Source organism: Tympanuchus pallidicinctus, unplaced genomic scaffold (assembly GCF_026119805.1).
Source record: "Tympanuchus pallidicinctus isolate F22 unplaced genomic scaffold, pur_lepc_1.0 scaffold16, whole genome shotgun sequence".
NCBI lineage: Eukaryota > Metazoa > Chordata > Aves > Galliformes > Phasianidae > Tympanuchus > Tympanuchus pallidicinctus.
In genome coordinates, this window is record NW_026294679.1 from 25,704,023 (window position 1) to 25,718,927 (window position 14,905).

Sequence of the window (14,905 nt, forward strand, 5' to 3'; positions counted from 1 at the left end):
CCTTGGAGGATGCTGTTCAATTACTCAATGACATTCACTTACGGATATTGATTAGACCACACATTGTTTGACTTCCCCTTTGATACTTTCTGTCACAAGCAAATGGCTACACCCTTTCTGAGAGGGCAGAGGAGGATGGAATTCATGAAAATGAAATGACTTCGAGGTTTATAAAACTTCGATTTAGCTTGAATGGAAAATGGCCAATTAAATACTCTACACAGCAAATCCCAATAAAAGAGCACAGGTTCAGATTTTCGCTCTCAACATGTAAGTAGATGCAGTAGATGATTTTGAACAGCCTCACACAATGACCAAACTAATAGTATCTGGAAATGCAAATCTGCCCAAGTACTAGTTTTCAGGTAGTTTCAGATAATACCTTCTTCAATCTCTTAACAGATTTGCATGCTCCCACTTTCAATTTCCTGAGTTTTTGATTACTTTCACCCTGTTACATTTGCTATCTTCTGATGATAGGTCTGTTATACTGCAAGAATATACATAGCTGTTCCACTAATACATTTTTCTGTTGTTTTATCAATCTTGAAAATGTCAGCTTTTTCATTACTGCAATGTTTTTTATTCTTCTAGAAATCTTAAAAGTAGCTATTATTTTTTTATGGCTTATCAGTTACAATCCATTTATATCCAGTCAAAGTGCAACAGTTCATAAAATTGTGTTGTATGATATGTGGCTGATGAGATGCTGTAAGTTATTAAGCAAACTATTTCCCTTAGTCTGCTCTTCTGAAATTATTCTTACAGCTGAGAAAGTCTTATGGTCAGGCCAAAGCCTAACTGCCTACGTCTGCTTTCCTGCTTGTTTTTATTGCTCTGGCTAATGAAGTGATCAACAAAGAGATGCAGCCTGCCAGAAACAGCATATCTCATAGCCTTAGCACTCCTGCTGACTTCCCAAGCCAAGGCAACTATAGGAGCACACAAGGATTGGACACTACTGCAAGCCCTCCAGGGCACCCACATGCAATTTCTCTCATGCTGCACGTTGCCAGTGGGCAAACAGCACACTGAAGCCAAGAGGAGATTTTGGTAAAAGTCCTACTCACGGTGTATTGCCCACCTTAAAACTTCTCTAGTGTGCCTGGAAATTTATTTTCCAGAAGGCAATTTCTGCAGCCTAACTTACTCAGATAACATAAGAACTATCATCACCACTGTTACCTGCTCAGGTCTACCCCAGCTTGTTTCCTGTGCTGCCCTTTTTTATGACAAATTTGAGTCCGAAGCCCTACTGAGTGCTCAACAGACCCCTCCACCACTGCCAGCACCCCCTTCTCATAAATGCCCCCTATGTCTCCCAACTCCACACAAACTCCCTCTATGACCTGCATCTTAACAGCGATACTTTTCCTCCCCTGCTTCCTCTCAAGACAAAGGCACCCTGCACTGCTAGCACCACTTCCCTGCTGTTATTGAGAAATCCCTCTCAACATCTGTGAAGCCATGCAGAAGGCAACGCCAGTGACTTCTCAGGACATTTCTCATCACCTGCCTGCACTTTCTTCCTTCTCGTTCTTTGCCATAGCAAGAAGACCGTAGCTTCACATCAGCTGTAAAATTAGAAGATCCTCAATCAAATGCCAAAAAACGCATCTCTATAAACTAAACGCATTAAGAGCCAGCCTTCAGCTTGTTCCTTACAGCTGTTTCACCACAATGTGTATCTGCTGAGAGTAGCAACAGGGAGAACAAAGAGTGTCAGTGGGAAAGGTATGTTCTCATCTGACCACATAGCTATTTGGAACTGGCAGGATCATTTCAATGCAGGTTAATTCCCCTTGAAAAAACAGAGATGTATGAATTTTATTACGGCTAATACACAATGACAACTAAATCCCAAAGGGATACCTGAATACAGGGGAGAAAAAAAAAAAAGAAAATGAGGGATTGCTTTGAAGTTTCTAATCCGCTGCTTTGGAGTTTCTATTTCAGGTTAACAGTGTTTTTTGAAGGACACAGTGTAGGTCTGATTGTTTAGCTTAGGGAGCACCAAGGAAGAATAAGAATAGGAATACACACGCATATAGTCTCAGGGACTCCTGACTGCACCTAGCTTTAATCCAGTAGTTGAATAAATTAATAAATTTACCAATCTGTTTAAAAATGGTCAAAAACCACTGCAGGCTGGCTGGTGCCTGCTCTGGCTTTTCTGGTCCATTCAGTATTTCTGGCACATCTGTGTCTTCACAGGGTTGAGAAATGTTGATTTTTGATAACACGGTGAGGGATTTACAAAGATATCTCTTTCCTGGAGTTTTAGGGCCGTTAGATAGAAAAGCCTGTCACTGTTGTCTCTGTAAGAGAAATGAAAAAGACAAAGAATAGGTGCTTCCATATACTTGCATCTATAATACAATACCTAAATCATGTTTCTTTCTATTAACATTTTGTTAGCTATTATGCTTTGTCATTGCTTATAAAAGCTATTGCATTGCAAATATACCAAAATCATTCTTAAGAAAAAAAATGAATAAAGATAGTAAATTCATTTCATTCCCACCCAGTTTCACTGATCAATATAGTCCATTTCCCACAATTCTGTTCCTCTCATAAAAACCTTTTATTCATGTCTTTGAGGATATATTTTAGAAAGTTTGAAGGTTTAGAAAATGACAGTCTGTCCAGGTTTTTTTTCTAACTTATCAATAATTCTCTTTTTTTCATGCAGAAGAGGAAGAAAAAAAAAACAAGAAATATAGTAGGTGTGTCACTGAACTTGGAAAGTAACAACCCGTAGATATGAGCAAGGTTTAACTTGCAGTGACTGCACTCTCATAAATCCAAACAAGTGATTTGCAGTCCACTCACACCTCCTGCTGGTCTGGGAAACATGTACCACAGATCTTCTTGCATATTATCTCTTAAATATCTCAATCTATCTCTTTTTTTTCATGCTCCTTTCCACCCAGAGCAAAAAGCACTCTCTGCCTAACCAAGAGCAGCAGTGAGTGCTGCTCTCCCACTGCCATGCATGTAGTCATGTAGTCGTGCCCTGCCCTTTCTGGGGGAACAGCTCTCATCATCAGAGCAATACTTGTGCCTTCGCCTTTGCAAGCATCTCTTCTGCCCCTCTGTCCCCTGCCTGCACCGTCATGTCCTGCACAGGGAGGCACTCTATGACTCTTTCCAGACTGGCCAACAGCTGCCAGGAGGAAATCCAGTCCTGGTGTCCTCCTTCAGCCCCACAGCACCCCCCTGAGCAAGTGGCCTGCAGCCCCTCCAGGCTCACTGTGCCCTGCATGCCCCACACTGCAACTGGGTTCAAGTGCTGCTACAAAAATCAGATAACCCCAAAGGGAGATAAATATGCTCCTCATTTTCCTTTCTATTTGCACAGTAAATTTGCATTTAGGTACAGGCATTTGATTAGAGGCGTGAAATGCGTTTTAGCATGTCCATTAATTAGTTTTCCATAATTTCAGTTTCTGCATAACTTTAGAGCACTGAGGTACTTTCACAGCTAAATACAAAGATGCGTGCAAGTATTTTTGCATCACACATGGACAGATTTACCCAACAGGACTATTGATGAGTTACAGCATACCTTAAATAATACCACCAAAAATTTATTTTGTAAAACAGAAGAGTACAGAAGTTGTGCTAAGTTTTGCAGTGTCTCATGGGAATGCTTGAAAGGAGAAATAAGTACAATATTCATACTTGGTATTCACGGCCTGTTCATTACACATTTTTAGAACCATATCTTCCCCCCCTCCCCAGTATTTAATTAAAAAGAAAGCAGAAAGAGTAGGAGGAATAAAAACCTTCTCAACTTCAATGACACTATTGGAAAATAATTATTTCAAAACTGCTTATCTGTTAAAAAGCTGGCAAGCCACCAGGATCTTGATTGCTGTAAGCAATTTTATAACTGCTCTACACAGATAAATTTAACAAAGAGAAATTAATTTCAGTCTCGTAATAAGTCTCATCTCATTACCAAAACAACGTCTTGTGCAAAGGACTGCAGGTAGAGGACTGGCATGCAGGCATTTAAAAACTGCCTCAAAAAAGTCCATCTCAGAACTCTGAATTTCATTAATGCTTCTCCTTCCTGAACATCATTTTTCCTAATTGTATAAAGCAAAATGAATCCATTTGATATTTTGCTCATTGTGATTGAGGAAGCCAGCTGACATCCTTTATTCGCAGCCTCTGAGGAACATACCCCTGGGAGCAGTAATAAGAATATCATTTCTTCGAAGAACGATATCAACTATGCTCATGTCTACCTGGTTTTTTTGTTTGTTTGTTTTTGGTTTTTTTTTTTGTTTTTTTGTTTTTTACATTCCAGAGCACATAACAGCATGTTAATTATCCATCAGGCTTATCTGTCTACAAATACAGTAACAATACAACTGAAGAATGAAGATATTCTGTGGGGAAATAGCGGTCTCTCTTCTTTATGCCTGCATACTGGCCCTTTCCTAGAAGTAGGCTTCCCATAGGACAGTTCTATTACATCCCTACATCCTTCAACACATATTTGAAAATCATTCAAAACACAGCATGACCAAGATCCAAAATACAAACTTGACATCAGATTCAGCAATAACTATGCTCTGCAAAAGAAAAAGCACAAAACAATCAGAGTACGTAATGAGCCATAAATCCTGCCCCACTAGAACTCGTGCTTGCAGCTCTCAGATGGCACTATTTGAGATGTTATGAATTACCTGCCTTTCTCCTTCTACCACTTATTGGTGATCTTGCTATAGCACATCAGCCAGGGTTTATAAAAAGGAACACGTGATGTATCCTGCTGGAACTTCTAATATGGATTTCAGCATTGCCAACACAAAATATCCCTATACGGCATTGCATCCTTGGGAGCCACAATAAAATTTTCTGCTACTAGACATCCCATTCAACAAACTGCAGAGAGCAGATACACCAGTACAGACAACATTTTTTCACGAGGCACTCCTCACACATTTGCTGATGTACTTGACCACGCAAATCAATACCTCTTTGCAGAGCACACACTGTGAGCAGCAAGAAAATGAACTGTTTTCTTTAATCCAGTATATCCTTGCTACCACAATTTCTAATTTCTTCATTAGTTTTTCTCAATTAAAGAATTAATTTGTTCATCAGTTTTGCTTCATTGGCATAAAGCCATCTACAATTTTATGGAAAATATATGCATTTAACAAAGCAGATGCTGTATTTAATCTTGAACTTTTCCACACAAGGAAAAAAAAAAAAACAAAGGCATGAATATGTCCCTAAGTTCCTTTGGTTATAATTAACACAGCAGATTTTCAATCTAAGTTTCTTGACCTATCACCTCAAAGATGTTTTTAACTGTTCCTTTTCTTGTTTCCACAGCAACCTTTCCACAATCTTTTTTTTTTTTTTCCCTCTTTTCTCTTAATTCTCTGAGGAATCAATGACTATTCAATAGTAACTTTGTTGTTGCTGCTTTTCAAAAAAACAAACGCAAAAATATTTATGTGTGTGTCTTAAAGCAAAACAACAGTTCTGGGAAAATTGTCCTTGTCCAGATGACTGAAAAATCTCATTTCAATCACAGAACTGTTGTTAGTATATCACCTTGATAGGTTTCATAATACCACAAGCTTCTTGCCTTCTAAGTTGGGGGTGAATCATTTTTGGACCCTTCTCAAATGTTTCATACTGGAACATCTGTCAACAGCACAATGCAAGACATCTTTTCTGCTTCAAATTTCTGAAGAAATGCTGAACAGAGTTAATGTCATTCTCCAGTGATTAATGCAAGCCAGTCTGTACCTAGGGAGAAATACTGAGAAGCTGTAGTTGAAAATTTTGATGGTGATCCATGTGAAGACCACCCACCTTTATCCACATTGTATGAGATGCCGTTTTAAAGGGAAAAAAAGAGCCTGAAGCAATAATCTTTGTCACTTTGTGCTGTTATTGCCATCCATTTCTTCCTTGTTTTTGTTTTCAGCACATTTTATAAAATGCACTAGAGTCAGCATTAAATACTTAAAGGCAAGTATCATAAAGTCATAGAATGGTTTAGGCTGGGAGGAACCTTAAAGCTCATCTAGTTCCAATGCCCTGCCATAGGCAGGACACCCCTCCACATCAGGTAGTAAAGATATTAGCTTTACAAGTAGAGAAAAGTTCCAGTTCATATAAATGAGTATTAAAAGGCAGACACTTTGAGACCCATTTTTTTTTCTGCATTTTGCTTGTACTTAATTGCCTAAGTAATAGATTTTGAGTGGAGAAAGGAATGTTCCTAATGTTGCGTTCCCCACACTGCAACTGCTGGTTTCTGAAGATCAGTTGAGTAGGAAAATGCAGCTGAGAGGATTACATTCCAGTTCCAGCCCAGATCTTTGCTAATAATACTTTGTTCTTTTCTTCACCATAAGCAAATACAAAGTTCAATCTCCCTATCTAATTTTTGCCTTTGAAAACATATGCCTGAACACTTTCTATAAGCCTCACTTTATGGACTGTATTTTTTAGAACAGGCTGTTAACAGCACCTATGTGGGGTTCTCCCACTGGGTTTCCAACACCTCGAAGTAAGGTAAGTTTTCAGTTTCCAGACCTCCTCAGGTTTTATGCTGCTTGCATCAAGGGGTACATTCACTATAGCAGCTGTTCCATCCGTATTTAATGGATTTTGAGCTTCTAAAATAGCTACCTGTAAAAACTGAAGAAACCGTAAGGTACAACAGTCAAAGGACTATTAATTTCAACAGCTTGGAATACAAAAATGCTTATCTTGGGAAAAAAAAAAAAAAAAAAAAAAAAACCACCCTCTTATGTTGTATGGAACAGAAGTAAAGCTGAACAAGTACTTTTCTTGAAAGATTTTTCTTGGGAATGCACTGACTTCATGAAATATTTTTCTACTGAGTCATAACCTTTAAGGAAAGTTAGCAATTTCAATAAAAGCTTTCACTGACAAGTATTTCTCAGCTCCAAACTAAACCTTCAGTCCAAACCCAGATAAAATAGTCATCCATGCCCATTGAGAGTACAGGCTGGCTTTCTGCTATTTAAGTAGACCAGAAAAGCAAGAGGTACATTTTACTCTCAGAGTGATTGGGGCTCTGACTGAATAATGCTTCAGAATTGATTTCTTTATCAGGATATGTTCTTACTTCACAGGTTTAACAGCTCTGCCTTCTGGCTTGCAGCAAACTGCATGAGGTTTGTTCTGTGCTCCCTAGGAAGTTTGCTTCTTTAGTACCTGGGAAGTTTGGCTGGGTCCGATCCCTGCTTGCCTTTGCAGCTTTTTCTGTGCAGGAGCTGCAGATTCTCAGAAGGTTGCTGCAAGTCTCTTCTGTCCTGAATCTCAGTGCACATGGAAATCTTCTCTTTAGGTCAGCAACCTAAAACTTCTCCAAATGCAGCACAACATTTACTGGAAGGAAAAGAGAAATGCATGATTCTAGGTGATCTTCAGCCCTAGAACACACAAGTACTGCTGTGAGACCTGGTAGCAAAGCACAGGAAATTAAATCTGGCAGCTTATCCTCTGCAGGGCCTATGAAGCAACTACTGGAGACACGCTCACAGAAAAATACAAAAGATAAAAATACTAAGATATGGTAAGTCAGCTTTACATCAGTGGATTTAGACTACCACTGGATACAGTTCTCCTAATTAGAGAACCGCAGAATTTGTCATTTGCTGCAGGCATTCTTCACCTCAGCATTTTGCCCACGCTTTTTTATTCTGTTCAGTTACCATTTTATGGCAGGCCCTTAGCAATACAAGTGTTCACACTCCAGAACTGTATCTATGGCCAGTGCTGCAGGACTTTGTTTGAATAGGCTTTGGTAGGGCATTTCCTCTCAAGCCAATGCTATTTACTTCAAATCATTTCCTATCAGAATCTGAGAGTCCTTTTTTACAACATTTACTTAAGTCAGTTTCCACAGTACTGCAAGAAGCTTGGTTATGAACAGTGCAGTTCATTCAAGCTAGTGCTTGAGTGAGCTGAGGCTCCTAAAACCTGACTGAAATGAGGTTTTTGTCTGATTTCAGTAGGGTCACCAGGTTTTTAATTATGTTCTTTCAGTGCCTTTTGGAAGATGCTCCAGACAAAGGCAGGACAATTCTGCCTATAAATTATCTGCAACTTCCTGAGGGGTCAGACCTCAGTAGATCTGCTGCAGTCCACTTAGAGCTAGAAGACATTTTTGAAAGATGTTACATTCGAGAGCTGATAAGGCAGAGCACAATGTGTGCAAAAATATGCTCTACAGCTGAAAATTGAGTACAAATAGCTGTGCATTAAGTCAAATACTTCCTTATTTAATTACCACATTTACATGTAAAGGTTCCTTTTATAATATCTATATTTTCAGACTAAGTCCAATTCTTAGCCCCAACTGGGTTGTTAAAGCACATTTAAGTAAAAATTACCTGGTTCCTACACTATTTTCAAGATCACTCAATCATCTGCACATAGAGACCTTCCATAAGTCTAACACAGGGCACATTTATATTTATACTTTAAACTTATTTCCTACTTTAACATCAGTGCTAGAAATAAGCTTAAGGCTAAAAAAAATGAGTTTTAAAACCATTATTGTCCTTCATTGATGCCAGATCACATCAGTTCAAGACATTTAATTTCCTCTGGCTTTTTTATTTAAATCAATCATTCCAAAAAGTTCATACGTGTTATTCTTGTAACTTTTTTTGAGTTAATAATTAAAGACACAATGACAATTACATCTAAAATAAAAATGCTTAAATATTCTAAAGCCATCTGATTTCATTATGCAAATTAGATAACAAGTTAATAACAACATTTGTAGCTTCAGTAATATGACTTGACTTCGTACTCAGACATTTCATTAATTATGTGGAAGGTAGAACAGTAAATTTAGGTCATAGGCAGGTAGCACACATATGGCAGTACACCATAAGATATACCTGTGATAACAGAATTAAAATAAAGTTTTAAATGTATATGTTAGTCACTCTCCACATTTTCAGCATTTCATATTTTTAAATTGTGCATCCTGTCTCCATACGCTCTACGGAGGCACACAAGCCCTCACACGAAGGAGCTGCTCCCTCCTGCCTGCAAGGAGACACACAGCCCTCCCATCCTACTGCCAGCTTACCTCCGTGTCCTGCATCAGCTGGGACAGAACAGAAAGACTGATTTCTTGCTAGGCATGTACATTCCATACCAGAAGCATCTGTGGGCTGCCCAGGACTTGCTAATGAGACAAACCAGGCCACAGATCCATGATCAGAAACCCGGACTAACCCACAACTACCAGACTGTTGTTAACTCAAGAGGCTGCTGGCAAGCAGCTGAATAACATCTTCAATTCCTATGCTGTTGTCCTACTTCCCTGCAATGCCACACATTTGCTCACTGTCCTACCTAGATATTACAGCACAGGCAGTGCTGTGTTCTAAAAGAGATGGATTGTGTCACTACAAAACGTAGGCAAATAACCTGCTATAGTTTTATATTTCTCCACAGCAAGGGCACATAGTGTAATAATCAACACTTAAAATGAAAGGGAGCTGACCAGTGAGTGTTGGGAAACATAAGGATAGACAAAGAGAAGAATTTCAAACTTTGAGGAAGAAATGAGATAATGCTTTCCTTCCAGAGGCAGACTGCTATTAAGACCGCGGGTTTAAGGATTGGGCACTGGCAAAAAACACAACCATTTCTGCTTAACTATCTCTCTCAGCTTGAATTAGGATAACTTTGTTAGGGAATGTAACAGCATATGGATCCGGTTTCCAGAAGACTTAACCAGTAATCATAGAGGAAACCATTGAAAATCCTCAAAAAGAGAAGGAAAAAAACACAATAAAAACACTTCAAAATATTTTTTTATTATAATGTCTCAGATAAATTTTTACCTGCAAACAAAACAAGATATTTGATGCAAGTTTTTTAAAGGCTACCTTGAAAGAAGAATGACCTTGAATAAGACAGGAAAACGTACAGTTTGTAATAAGGAAGAAGGCCCATTTGCATGTGTTTATACAAATCCAAAAAGAGGCATTCAGATCAAAGGAGCATTTGAATTTTGACTTAAATAAGCTGCAAAGACTGATACTGCGAAGTGTCAATCATTTTTGCGGCCTTGTGATAACTTTTTGGTTGAAATGAAATAATCTCTTACACTACAGAAAAAATATTTTCACTGCAGATAAAAGATCAAATCTTAAAAACATGGCAGAAAGTTTGCTTCTTGACTAGACACGTGTAGCCTTTCTGAAGACAGCGCAGATGCAAATTGCCTGAATTTTATCTTTGATTTCTATTTTCAGGTAAGATTTTTGTCATATTGTGAAATACAAAAAGCAATGAAGAATTTCATGTGCTGAACCCTGCATCCAACGTAAATATAGTTAAAACTGAGAAACGAAAACGAAATCAATAGCTTGGATGATCAAGTACTGTATACACTGATTCCGTAACTTCTCAGTAAGCACAAACAATTATAACTACAATTCCCACTCCATTACATATCTGTGTCCTGTTAAAGTATATGCTCTTTGTGCATGAATACACAGAATTAAATTCCCCACAAGCTTCTACTCTTTGTGCTGTGGCTGCAACTGGTTGTAACCATGATAAATTTGTTTTATTAGTTCATTACTTTTCAGAATTTTGCCATCATAAGAACTTCTACTCCTAAAGAAGTTGGATCCCCCACCAGGTTTATGAATTGGCCTTACAGATTTCTTGACCTTTTTGAGAAGGTGCTGAAGTAACAGCAGCTACTTGAAAGATGTGGGAACAAACTATGCCAGTGCCATAATAGTGATAGCTAATCATTAGCAAATGTACTCAAACAGTGCTTGAGCGTGGCACCCTATCCAGGATAATATAGTTTCTTCTAAAGCAGGTAGAGTGAGTACTCTCCCACAGCAATCCCACTAACTGGCTGTCTGGAGCTGTCTCACAGAACCATAGTGTATGGGAACTGCTGAGTCACAGCCTGAACCTCTGATGATCACCTGAGGTGAGCCTTGAGTCAGCCAGAGGAGCACAGGTGAAGGCAATTCACCTGTGCTACCGGAAGGGGTGGAGCCTGGCTGCACCTCTCCTAGACCTATTTAAGAGCTGACTGCCAGCAGGGAAGGATCTCTTCTGGAGATCCCCTCTTTTGGTATCTGCTGGTGAGCTCAACCCAAGGGTAAGCTCTTCCACTTATTCTCTTTTTGTGATCATTGTCTGCTTTGCCTTACTCTCTTGATTATATTGCAATTATAACATCTTGATATCTATTGATTATACACAATTATATTGTGACTATAACATCTTGGTTATACACATAGGCAACAGAGAAATTTGTTATTTGCCCCATCAGACCAGGCCACTGGACAACCTGTAAGCACAACAGGCTGATGATCAGTGGACAGGTCTCTACTTAGCTGCCTTTACAGAGGCTGCTGGTCAGCAGAAATATCTGTTTTCCACAGCAGTGCAATGACAGCACTGTTAGCTTGCGGCTCTTTGAATGACAGCAGGAAATCACGCTGGACTAACAGCAGCAATGTATCACAAAGATAACCTGTTCAAAGTGGAGCTATAACATTTTTCTGAGGCCTTTGGGGATGTACAGAAGGGTGAGGCCTCAAGTCAAGCAGTAGGTACCCTTGCCCTCCCCACTGAACCACCACCTCTATAGGAGAACACAGCTACACAGATAGTGGACATACCGAACCTGGAGTCCCCCATATCAGGGGCACCTGTTTCACAAGTGGATATCAGTTTCTTCTCCAGCACAGTAAAGCTAGGAAACTGTGGGGTTCATCCCTCTGTGGGGAGTCAAAGAGACCACATCACCCATAGGAGAAGTTGAAAAGTCCACATCTCCTGTAGCACGATTTCATTTTGGATTGAACAGTCGGGGCATGCAGCTTCAGCAAAGACCCAGAAGGTTTTACTTTGCTTAGAACTATAAAAGCCTCCAGTTAGCCATGAAAACGATGCAATAGCTAGCAGAATCTGATTGTTCACAGACAACAGCTGCTTCTGGGACCTTAATAACTCATTTGTTATGCTGCACCTTTTATGAGTGCAATTAAAAAGTTATGTCAACTTACAATGGAAAATGTGTTTCAATATTCAACAGCCTTATTTGTCCTCTCAAATATTCCTGTTACTACAACAACTTTGATATTACCTCAGGAGGTTTCTGATTCACTTCCCATCTTCTTTTACACTTTGATGGAACCTAAAAGTCGTAATCAGGATTAGACCACACTCTATGAAACTCCACATGTGCTAATCCTTTTTTAAAGCTAGTTATTACTCAGCCTCTGTGGGAGACGGCCCTTACCAAGCTTTTCAAGGACAAAGTAATTCCAGTACAGAATTCAGAACAGTGACATAGATATTCCTTTTTAACATTTTATGAATTGCATGTTGTATAGGATGCATAAATTCAATATGCATTCAGTCTTTATAAAGTAGTTTCTCCTTTTTTTTGCATTGATTACAGATTTGTTCTATGAACCAAGATTGAACAGGTTCAGCAGAGTCCAGTGTAAACATCTGCACCTGAATTTGCCTGTCATCAGTAGACTGGCAATTAAGGTAGCAGTAATTTATGGAGGACAGTACTTGCTCCATTTCTGAGTACGTGTAATGTGAATAAATCAAGAACTCCTTCCCAAGCGAATGAAAATACTGACATTACTGTAACTGCTGTTCAGCGTGAGCAGTGAACAGGGCAGCAGTTGTGTATGAACAAGATGCAGGATGCTGTCACACAGAGAAGCACAATAAAGAAATCAGGAGCAGTCTTCACTTTGCATTTACAAGCACAACTTGTTTACCAAGCAACATCCTAGATTTTGCTTTTCCTGAATTATCTCACTGTTAGTCACATCTTAGGGGAAAATATCAAAATGTCACACCGAGTGATACAAAGCCAACTTGAATTTTCAGTATGAGAATAAATAGCATCATCCACTAAGGAGAAAGCTGAGCAAACAAGAATCACAATCATCAAAGACTGCAGTCAGAGCATGCCAATGAACACAGCTGTTGTGCTATGACATAAATGTTGCTCAGTGTGACCAAAATAATTGAATAAAGATATAGATCTGATAATCATAACTCAGATAGCATTAAGAGCATGTATTTCAATATGTTTTTATTGCTCAATAAAAATCCTTCCTTGATACGAGTATCTTAGCTTAGCTTCTAATGCAACTCTGAACGTTCTAAGTGAATCTGGCTTTGCACTATCACAAATGTGCTTACAAATAAAAACATCTTAAGTATTGTTATAAAGACCTACTCAGTAACTTTTGGATGTCCCAGAGAAGGTCATCTCTTGACTACACATTTTCTGTAACATCTTCCATGAGCTTGTGTAATTTCTCAGTGCGACAGATCTGCAAACAAAAAGTGCTATGAAACGGAATAAGTGTCCATAAACTTCTTTGCTACCAGATGGTTTACTCATGCCTCTTGAAATTCTCCATCTTCCTTTTCTCCCTTAACCTGTATCCCAGAGCCCGAACTAACATTATTAATTTCTCCCAAAGACAAAGAAACAGGGAATATATATTTAGCATTAAGAGGATCCAAAGATAACATACTTAAAAGCTTTGTCATTTTCAGTAGGCAGAGAAAATTGGTTTAGGCCACCTTCAGTGCTTTAAAGTTTCTGCACAAGTCACACATCTTTTAAGTCAATGGCTATTTTGCAGTTATTACTTGTGTAAGCAACATCCGTTCTGCTCTATGTTGTCTGTGCTATCAAGGCATAAGAGCTTTATTTCAACAAATACTTCTCTGAGCCAGTAGAATGAACAACCAATGGGACAGAAGAGAACAATTGCAAATAAACTGTCAAATGATCAAAAAGTAATCTTCAGGTTGTTCTACCAATGGCTGGCAAATTTTACGTGGCTGGAAAGCATGACAAGATCTATAATCCTTAATTTAAGGGAATATGCATAACTGATTCATGGCATCAAGCTCTGTTGACCCTTCTCAAATCCTACTCAGCAACAAGAGTAATAATATCATGCATATGTAAATATAACAAATACAAAGAATACATGCCAGCAGTATTTATTTCCATACTCTATGATCATGTTCCCAAATCAACATCTGGGATACAAAAAGAGTTGATTTCCACTGTGGTTTTGGTTTTGTACAATCCTGTTTCTCTCATCTCTTTGGACGATCTCGTGTTTCTGGTTTGGTTCCCTTGCTGCTGTGTTGCGTGTTAGTGCCGCACATCACAAGTCTGTTAGGATTCCTTTTGATGCTTTGAAGTTTGAAAGCTCCAGCAATAGCCAAGGGAAACACTCACTAGTATCTCCCTTTTGGGAAAAAGGTCTCAGCTTCAGCAGGGAGGAATTCCTCCTGCTAACAGGTGCTCCTGATGGAGCCCAGCAAGCACACAGGTTTTCCTGACTGTGAACTGCAATCAAACCAACAGTTGTGTTTGCACATGTCCTTGATAAAAGCTCATTTAGACAGAACATTAGGCTGATTTTTTTTCCTACTGTCTTCTTTCATGTAGCTTTCACTTACACATAAAGGCATTTTTCTTCCAAACTATACAAAATAACCATGTTTCAGAGCTCCTAGTAAGTCTGAAGTATTTGTCATAACATCAGTTCTCAGAGGGGATCTACTCATCTACTACACCTCGTGAAGGCTAGAAGCCAAAGAGAATAGTGGGAAGGATTATTATTATTCTGTGCCACATACATCTGCAGTATAGTTAGCTTTGGTAAAGGAAAGCACTGGAACCACTTACAGTATCAATCTTAAGCCACAAGTGAGGCATCACTGCCCCTTGACAGCAGGTGACATTCACCCAGCAGCAGGCTCCACAGTGGCAGCACACGTGCACTGACAAGACTGCTGTGTCCAACTGCCAGCAGCTCACCCTAAGCATGGCTCAGCC

General features: G+C 39.1%; 1 long non-coding RNA gene across 1 annotated transcript in view; it reads right to left on the reverse strand.

Annotated features, from left to right (window-relative positions):
- Positions 1 to 1,819: 1,819 nt before the first annotated feature.
- The window catches only part of LOC128078129 (uncharacterized), a 63,603-nt gene continuing 50,517 nt past the window's right edge, over positions 1,820 to 14,905 (reverse strand). The window contains exons 2-3 of the long non-coding RNA XR_008205304.1: positions 7,222 to 7,395; positions 1,820 to 2,318 (exon numbers count right to left, since the gene is read on the reverse strand). This is a non-coding gene — a long non-coding RNA (uncharacterized LOC128078129). The remainder of the gene's footprint in view (positions 2,319 to 7,221; positions 7,396 to 14,905) is intronic.